The sequence below is a fragment of the Marmota marmota genome, unplaced genomic scaffold (assembly GCF_001458135.2).
Source record: "Marmota marmota marmota unplaced genomic scaffold, marMar, whole genome shotgun sequence".
NCBI lineage: Eukaryota > Metazoa > Chordata > Mammalia > Rodentia > Sciuridae > Marmota > Marmota marmota.
Genome location: NW_026000058.1, coordinates 315,134 through 324,100, shown reverse-complemented (window position 1 = coordinate 324,100; position 8,967 = coordinate 315,134). Strand labels below are relative to the sequence as shown.

General features: G+C 43.3%; 1 pseudogene; it reads right to left on the bottom strand.

Moving 5' to 3' along the window:
- Positions 1–4,004: 4,004 nt before the first annotated feature.
- LOC107160376 lies at positions 4,005–8,967 on the bottom strand (annotated as a pseudogene).

Genomic DNA, 8,967 nt, shown 5'->3' with positions numbered 1-8,967 from the left:
TTAAAACCAAAGACTTGATTTTCATGTTGCCTAGTTAATTGCCTATTTAAGACACAGACACACACACACACACACACACACACACCAATCAATGACAGCACTCAGGAGAATTTTTCTAAAAGTCCAGATGATTCTAGGTGTTTGTGGCAAAATTGACTTATTGATATGGAATATAAACTCTCTTCACTTTGAACCAGGCTACTACAGGCCTACTTCCACATAATACGGGTGGTATGACGCAGAAATCTGAAAACATTCAGAAGTCATCCAATAGTTGATTGTTCTCAAACTTCAATACGTATGCAAATTTGGGATATTTCTCTCTGGTGACATGGACACAAATCCCTCCATCTGAAATAGTCTGTGGTAATGGTGTGAAAACAACCTTCTTCTACCTGTTCAGCTTTGGACACCTTCCTACAAGACTTGCCGTAGATCACCCTTCCCGGCCGTCTGGAAGGACGGCTCCTCTTCTTCCTGTCCGCAGGGCTGGACCGTCACTGTCCCTCCCACTTGGCACTCACTGAGCATATCCTAAGTCTGGTTCTCTTTGGGAAGAGCGATTCTCAGTGCAACTTGAAAGTGCAAGGACCATGATTGATCCTGTTTTTCCAGTGAGAAAAGTACAGTTTTAAGAGTTTTCTCTGGGAATCTGAATTCAGAGCCTGGGTTCTAACCACTAGGGAACACACTGTGTGAAGGACCAGGTCGTCTCACAACTCTCCTCAGTTGCTTCATTCCAACTAGAGCTCGGGAGTTCACTGGCCAAACTGTTGGACTCACGTGGAGTGAAACCCCTTCCCTTTCAGGTTTCATGGGCTGGATCTGAGTTTGCTTTGACTCTTCAGACTCGCAACTCCTTGTTTCGCTAGCCGGATTCCAGCTATATGAGCAAGGATTTCATAATAAATAGAAGTCATGAGACCCACAGAGAGCGAGGAAGGGGCATCCCAGGTGAACTCCGGAGGACATTTCTCCTCAGTGATTCTGGTCCAGGTGACCCTGGGTACAGGAATGTCCCCTGGCCTGTGGGAACTTGCTGTGCCCTTCTCTTGAGCAGTTTCCCTGCAGACACTTGGTAATGTTGGCCAATTTTCCAGCTGAGAGCAGCAGCTTTCCTTTCTTTCTGAATTAGTAAACCATCCCAGAAGACAAATGATTGAGAATGAAATTATTTAGGAATGACCTTGGGTCTATGAAATTTCTTTTAAAAAGTGACTGAGAGAAGTGGATGATTCACAAGCTTCCAGATTCCTTTTAGTAAATAAGCTGATTGCCACACATCTCCCAAGCATCGTGTGTTGGATGTAAGATGAGAACCCGTAGCCGAGTGAGCAAAAGTTTCCTAATCTGAGTGTTACGCAAATTTAATATTTTATTCAAACAAATTCTTGTGTGCCCCACACTGTCATATCATAATGAATCAAAGGAGATGTGACTCTGTGTTTTCTCCTTGAAAATTATTGCTACTGTTCTGCTTGTCAAAATCAGAGTAAGAATAATGTTTTGAATTATATTTTACCAAGAACATATTTTCTATTCATATTATCTTACATCAGGCACTCCTCAGAATTTCAAGTAGACAAACTCTAATGTCATTTCAACTCTGGTTTTATTATTACTATTTTAGAAATTGATACACACAAAAAGTGATATTAAGCCAGGTGCGGTGGCACATGCCTGTGATCTCAGCAGCTCAGGAGGCTGAGACAGGAGGATCGTGGGTCCAAAGCCAGCCTCAGCAATGGCGAGGCACTGAGCAACTCAGTGAGACCCTGTCTCTAAATAAAATACAAAATAGGGCTGGGATGTGGCTCAGTGTTTGAGTGCCCCTGAGTTCAATTCCCGGTACCAGAAAAAAAAAAAAGTGATATTAAGACTATGTCATTACATAATATCATGAAAATGATAACAAAACATGTACTATGCCTTACAGTTGTTTTTAAGAGGTAGAAATCCTGAGCTGGGGAGACTTTTGTCTGATCTGTGGTGGATGAAGGAACTACTCACCGCTCACTCGTGATGAAAACCCATGTTTCTGGCTTTGGTGGCTGGTCTTGCTGCCTCCACAGTAGTGGAGAAATTGGGTCTTGGTAAAACTGGCTGTTGACCTCCATGCATCATGATGGAGTTCCTGCAGGAACTTCCTAGAACATGATCCTTGCTTCAAACAGGAGTTCAAACTCCTCTTTGTTTTCTCAGGAATTCACTTTCCTAGGGTGGCCATTTATAAAGGCCTGGGGACTGAACCTTTGGGAGTATCCACCTAATTTGTCTCTCCGCAGCTGTTCTGGGACACTCGGTGTGCAAACACAATGTGAAGGCCGAGGTCTGAATAGAAACTGTAGAAGTGAACTGCAGTTAATCCTCTGTTGGATTCATTAAGGTCTTGCAATCATCTTTTCCCGGCATGCAAAGAGATCAGCTTCCTACCCCCTCTGGGACACTTGTGGGTGAATTTCAGCACCAGACTTGTTGTTCGAAATGTTGGGAACTAAAACCTGAAAGTCTTTTCCTCCTTCCCAGTGGGGAGCAAAGGGATATGCAAGGACAGGGGCTTACTTGGTTGGATTCTTCAATGCATAAGAGAATCTCCTCCTTTGTCCACGTAGCTTGGCCATGGCATGAGCCTGGGCTGTGCTCCATGCCCCGCCAGTCAGACACGTATCTGTACCACAGGACCAGCACCCTATCGGCCGTCTTAACTTTAAGCCACTGATGGTTAGGGCTGCTTCCTGGTGTAGCGTTTCCTTTCTTTCCTACCATCACCATTTATAACATCGCCTTTTATAACCTGATTCTTGGTCCTCTCATTGCTCGTGGTCTGGTGACGACACTGCTGCTGTGAAGGTCCAAAGGAAAAGGCACAGAGACGTGAGACAGCCAGTAGGGGTGGCTGAGGAGAAGGTAGGAGTCTGGAGACCTCGCAGCACGTCATCACACCAAAGTTTGGACTAAACATTCAGCAGTGTTAAGTTTCTAAAGTTCAAAATCCCCTTAACAACATGGATTTTTAACTTATGTGAAGAAGTGCACATCTGATGCGGACGGAAATGCCAATCCAAATAACCCGTGGCCACTCCCACGAGGGATGGTTATCATCAAAAAGACAAATGACAACTGTTGATGAGGATGTGGAACATTGCAGACCCTGTTCACTGCTGATAGAAGTGTAAAGTTGGGCAGCAATTTGGAAGCAGTCCGGTATTCATTCAGATTAAGCAGCGTGACCATGTGATGTAGCAGTTCTCTTCTCATGTGCGTACCCAAGAGAAATGAAAACACGAAGTCCACCCAAAACTCGGGCAAAACTATTCTTGAGCATTATTACGAATAGACAAAGTGGGAATGACGCAATGTCTGTTACTGATGAACAGAGAAAAGGTGCTACACCCATCAGGGAATATCACCTGAGATAAGAAGAGTGGACAACTGATCCACGCTACAGAACGGCCAAGCTCGAGGACATCTCAGGGAAAGGGGCTGGCAGAACAGGTCACATACTCTACATGTCCATCTTGCTGAAGGCTCAGAATCAGCAAATCTAGAGTCATGGATGATAGTTGCCTAGAGTTGAGGTTCTCAGGAAAAATAAGTGACATGGGGCTGGGGCTGTGGCTCAGTGGTAGAGCGCTTGCCTAGCCTGTGTGAGGCTCTGGGTTTGATTCTCAGCACCACATAAAAATAAATAAAATCTATTGACAACTGAAATAAACTTAAAAAAAAGAAAAAATAAATAAATGACTGCCAACAGATAGGGCCTTCTTTTGGGGGGCAATGGAAACTTCTAAAATATCAGTTTGTTGGAAAGAACCCAATGCACAAGAGGTGGCAAAGTGTGAGACGCTAATCACAGGTGTGTTTGCCTTGGTGGGCGGGGGCACCGCAGCTGTCAAGAGACACTATTTAGAGAGAATGCTGTTAAAATCACTGCTGAAGTGTTCACAGTGAAGAAATCTTCTGGAATGAAAACCATTACCTAGTTGCTAATCTCACTATGCAATCTATCTCCCAGCCAGCTTCCTCAGGGCACTCTGGACCTCCTTGTTTCTCAGGCTGTAAATGATGGGGTTCAACATGGGGGTCACCACACAGAAGAGCACAGAGACCAGGATGTCCGTGTCCAGGGAGTGGCCCTCTCTGGGCCTGTCATAGTTGAAGTTGGCTGTTCCCTAGAAGAGCACCACCACAGTGAGGTGGGACGCACAGGTGGAGAAGGCCTTCCTCCTGCCCTGGGCAGAGGGAATCCTGAGGATGGCCGCCATGATGAGTGTGTAGGAGGCTGCAGGGAAGAGCAGGGGCTCAGGCCAATGGTGGCACTGGCCACGTGGAGCACAGACTCGTTGACAGAGGTGTCTGAGCAGGAGAGCTTCAGGAGCAATGGGATGTCACAGAGAAAGTGGCTGATCTGGTGGGGCCCACACAGAGTGAGTGTGGTGGCCAGCACCGGGTGTGTGACCGAATTCACCAGCCCACACAGCCAGGACCCAGTCACCAGACCAACACAGACCTTCACCCTCATGAGGACGGGGTACTGAAGAGGACGGCAAATGGCCACAGAGCGGTCATAAGCCATGGCAGCCAAGAAGGTACTCTCAGTGTCAGAACTGGTCACCAGAAGGGATCTGGGAGAAACACCCTCTTAGACTGAACCTGTTCTGAGAAGCTCACCATCATGACCTGGACTAGGCGTGTACGTAGCTGATGTTGAGAGACCCAAGTTTTGAGTTGATGATACACTGAAATGTGGAGGGAAGGATTGACTCCGACTACATTTCTCAGAAAAACTATTAGATAAATATCCAAGGAGAAGAGATATCGTACAAGAACAGATCTTGTAATTGAAGTCCTAGGAAGATGAATTCAATGACCACTGTCTGAATTTCCATTTCTTTGAATTCTTCCTCAACTGAAGTGAATATTGGGAAGTAAAATTTTAAAATAATGAAGTGTGGTGACAGACTCCAGGAGAGCTCTTACTCACCCTTTCTTTGTTGGATTAGGTAAGGTCTGTTTTAGATACTGTACCTTGGCCCTAAGACTAAGGTGTGTGCCTTTCCTCTCACTCCTTTACCTCCCTGTCCCTGACTTTATTCTCATGCAACTCACTATTATTTGTCAGGTGTTTGTTTCCCTCATCAGTATGCAAATTCTATTAAGCAAAATGTTTGTCTATTTAATCCCTATAGAATCTATAAAACTTTTGTTGGAAGGAAAGAAATTCAGTCTTCACTGATGTTCAAAAACAGTAGTTGATGAATTAATCTAGAGCCCAAATACTTTTCCTGCCAACGTTTCTCTTCCATGAAAAACACGGCAATGCCAGTTTCTACCTTCTGGAGTGTGAGTTATCTCCATGACCTTCACCACCTGGTTTACTCAGGTGAAAATGTGATATAATAGGGCAGAAGGGAATTTACAGATGTAATTAAGTTCACATGACTCTAAAATACAGATTATCTTGTATTATTAGAGTGGGCCCCTGAGAGCAGAGATAATTCTCTGGCTGAAGATGAAATCAGAGATTCAATTCACAATCATAATCCAACAGGTCACTATTGGCTTGATGATGAAGGGGTCACATATTAAGGAAATGCAATCCTTGGTCCTATGATCACAAGAAATCAAATTTTGTCATCAGCTTGAATGAACTTGGGAGTAGAATCTTCCCCAGAGTCTCCAGGTAAGAAGCCAGCTCACCTGACACCTTGTCTTCAGCAGAGGGCCTCGTTGAGTCGCACTGTGCCTGGACTTCAGATCCACACAACTGGGAGATAACGACAAATCGGCGTTCCAGTGACTGCGTTGTGGTACTGTGTCATGATACCAATAGCCAAGCATTCCGTTTGGTGTATGAAGGTTCCGCTTGTTTGGGGCTAGTAATGACAGACCACCCGTCTAAAAGCCTGAGGAGTGTCCCAGATCCTTTCAAATCCCTGACCACCCTTCTCTCTGCTATCTCTTTCTTCATTCTGCCTTGGTCAACTCTCCTCCTAAACAATAGTTAAAGAGATTATAGAAGAAAAAGCCAAGCTCCTACTGTACAGTTTCCTAGTCAAGAGCTCCAGCAGAAGGCTAGAAGAAAGATGAATCTGGAACTGTTGGGTAGGGTGGTATTTGGGGATTATTATGAAGTTTTAATCACTCTCTTCCCATGCTGCTTTGCCATGAGCAGCCAATGAATCTGAGTCCGTGACATAGTGACCACAAGTTCTAGGAATCGTGAGAGCCCATCAACTTGCACCTGAAATTACTTTCTTGGCAGATGGTTCTTCAGTGAGGCTTGGGTATCTCAGCTTCCTCATTTTCTGTAGAATCTGCTGAGCTATTCCTTTTCCTTAGTGTAAATCAGTGGTCAGCAACCAAATCCAGCACACTATTTTTTTAAAATAAAGTTTCATTGGAACATAGCCACTCTCATTCACTCACGTATTGTTTATGGTTGCTTTTATGTTATGATGGCAGTATTAAATAGTTGGGCTAAGTCCACAAAGCCTGAAATATTTATTTTCTGATCCTTTACCAAAAAGATTCTTCAACCCCTGGTGTAAACCTTTGGATTTGGGTTTTAACAGTGGGTTTAGATCATGGCTTTATCACTTTTTAACCTGGACCCCAAAAAACATCATTAGCTTCTGTGAACCTCAGGTTGCTCATGTTTAAGAAGGGATAATGTCTGGATTACAGTTTTTTGGAAGATTAAATTAATGAATGAATAACAAAGGAACGAACATAGTTGACCTAGAACACATGTCTATTATGCAACTGCCCCCATTTCAAGTTCCCCTTTAAAACGTTATTTCCCTTTTGTATTTCTCCAGCTTGACTCAAATCCTATTTTAATTCACCACCTCTATCAGCTCGACTTTTAAGCAACTGGCATATTATTAAATTACATAATTCCCTCTCATTAAATAAGTACTTATGATCCACCTTACAGTCGTATCTGCTCTTTTGTTTTACAATCACATTTTACAAACATATTTTCACAAGAATCCAGTGAAGAAGGAAAGTGGATTTCATCATCAACACTTTCAGATAATAAGATTCCCTCTGAAACTGGAAATTAAAATAGCCAAACAAATGAGGCTGCAAATGACACTGTGAAGTGGTTGATGAAATCAGACCCGGGGCCCCTGAGCGTTCCCTTAATACTCCTCAACTCCCCACAGAACCTAAAACCCGAGTCATCCTGTACCTTCCTATCCCCGTTACCTACCTTCTGATTCTCTCCCAGTTGTACCTCAAACTCACGTGTGATCTTCATCTCCATGAATACTATCTAAATGGTTGGATCCTGCTCCTCTTAAAGTCTCAACTTGAAAATCACTTCTCAGAGGAGCCTTCTTCTCTTATAACATCATATTCTTTCAAATAATTTGTAACGATCTTTATTGGTATTTTTGTTTATTCATTGACTATCTGTATCTCCCTTGTGAATGAGCTCTGAGTGAGCAGGGATTCTGTCTGTCTTTATCACTTTGGTTTTATTGCCTGGCCCATATATATCGTTTTAGGAATGCATTAACGGCTGGATTCATTTTAAAAGAACAAATGTGATTATGTAATGCTTTGTCACTTTAAAATGAAAGTTTATTTATGGTATAAATAAATAAAAGTAAATAAAAATTTTTATTTACTGTATATATTTACTCACCCATATAAAATTTTAAATCAGTCAAAAAGAAAGCATCATATTAAAAAAAGTAGTGATACGGGATTCCACCTCTTGGGTCCCCTTCTTCCTCCGGGAGAAGTCTTTTCTGCTGTCCTTTAATAAACTTCTAATTTGTACTCTGAAAAAAAAAAAAAAGTAGTGATACAAGTTTCAAATTCACATTGATGACTAAACTATTCAGTTAACCAACTGATTCAATCCAAAGAAAGGGCCTGTGTATTGATGCAGCCTAGAATTGCAGAATAATAATATAATAGTAACAACAGTAATAATGGTCAACAGTTTCTGCACTTATTACATGCCAAGTATAATTACTACTTCCTTTAATTCTTAAATCATCATTAAAAATCATCATCAGCATTCCCCTTTAGATATGAGTAAACTGAAATTCTAGGAATCTGCCTATTCTCTTTCGTCGAGTTAATAAAACCACATATTGGCAAAGATTTGAAGATCCAGAATACACATCACTCTATCAACTAGTCAAAGGACCGTCCTGTCTCTGGACATCAGTTTCCTCCTCTGCAGAGCTAGACCAGGTGCGAGCCGTTCTTTGTACCTTTGATATTTTGTGATGATATTTGACATCTGCTTACTTTCCAGATTCTAAGATGAAACCTGTAACAGGGCAAGGATGAGCAGCCAGAGGTCTTCCGGGGACAGAAGAGCCGTTTCTTCATGGTCTTTATGGAGTATACAGGTCTAGGGTGGGGGAGTTTACCAGGGGCACTGGTGAGGAAGACCAAGTGGTGCCCCCGCCCAGGAGATCTGTTCCCTGACCCCCCATCGTGAGGGCCTTACATCACACTCAAAATGGACTTTGAAGATGTATTTAAGATACAGAGAGATCATCCCAGATTATCCGGGTCAGCCAGAGCTGATCACTTGAGCCCTTCAAAGCAGACAGGTTTCTGCAGCTTGAGGGAGACCTGCAGCAAGGTGAGGCAGAAGCACCGAGCTGTCGTCTTTGAAGAGTCCCACAGGCCAGCGAATACAGGCAGGATCTAGAGGATAAGGCTGTGGCTGATGGTCAACAAGGCAACCGGGGCCTTTGTCCTAGGACCACATGAGAATTATCCCACCCACAACCTGAATGAGCCTAGAAGGAGTCTCCTCTACAGCCTTCAGGAAGACTCACGGCTCTGCTGACATCTTGATCTGAGTCTTTTGAGACAGTTAAGCACAAGAATTACACAACCCATGCTATGCCCAAACCTACCACCTACCGAGCTGCAGGATGATAAAGTTGTGTTGCTGTAAGGCATCAAATCTGCTGGGTGTGGCGGCAT